The sequence below is a fragment of the Sinocyclocheilus grahami genome, unplaced genomic scaffold (genome assembly GCF_001515645.1).
Source record: "Sinocyclocheilus grahami isolate Dianchi unplaced genomic scaffold, SAMN03320097.WGS_v1.1 scaffold1269.1, whole genome shotgun sequence".
NCBI classification, from domain to species: Eukaryota; Metazoa; Chordata; class Actinopteri; order Cypriniformes; family Cyprinidae; genus Sinocyclocheilus; species Sinocyclocheilus grahami.
In genome coordinates this window covers 96,740-97,109 of record NW_015506448.1, presented here as the reverse complement: position 1 = coordinate 97,109, position 370 = coordinate 96,740, and the positions used below count along the sequence as shown (strand labels likewise).

At 48.4% G+C, this 370-nt stretch overlaps 1 protein-coding gene across 1 annotated transcript in view; it reads right to left on the bottom strand.

Annotated features, from left to right (window-relative positions):
- LOC107568658 (putative methyltransferase NSUN7) overlaps positions 1 to 90 on the bottom strand; it is a 17,331-nt gene extending 17,241 nt beyond the window's left edge. The window contains exon 1 of the mRNA XM_016254632.1: positions 24 to 90. The gene's annotated coding sequence lies outside the window, so the exon portion shown is untranslated. The remainder of the gene's footprint in view (positions 1 to 23) is intronic.
- Positions 91 to 370: the final 280 nt, after the last annotated feature.

Here is a 370-nt window from a genome sequence, read left to right as displayed (position 1 = left end):
CACACACACACACACACACACACCTGTATGATGAGTCTGCTGTCACTCAGTAATCTGCTGTTGGTCAGATCATTCTTCACACTGCTGGGAAACGCCAGCAGGTCGTGGCAGTGCAGGTCCTTACAGAAGGTCTGTCCTTTCAGCTGCCCGACAGATTTAACACAGGAAAAACCTGATGTGTGTAACACTTCACTGACCTCCTCCAAACTACACACACACACACACACACACAGATGATGAAATGAAGTGTCAAATGTAAGCCAAGAGCAGGAGAGGAGAGGAGAAATCAGTGTGTGTGTGAGACCACACTCACACTCTCACACTCTCACACTCTCTCTCTCTCTCACACACACACACACACACAGACTGA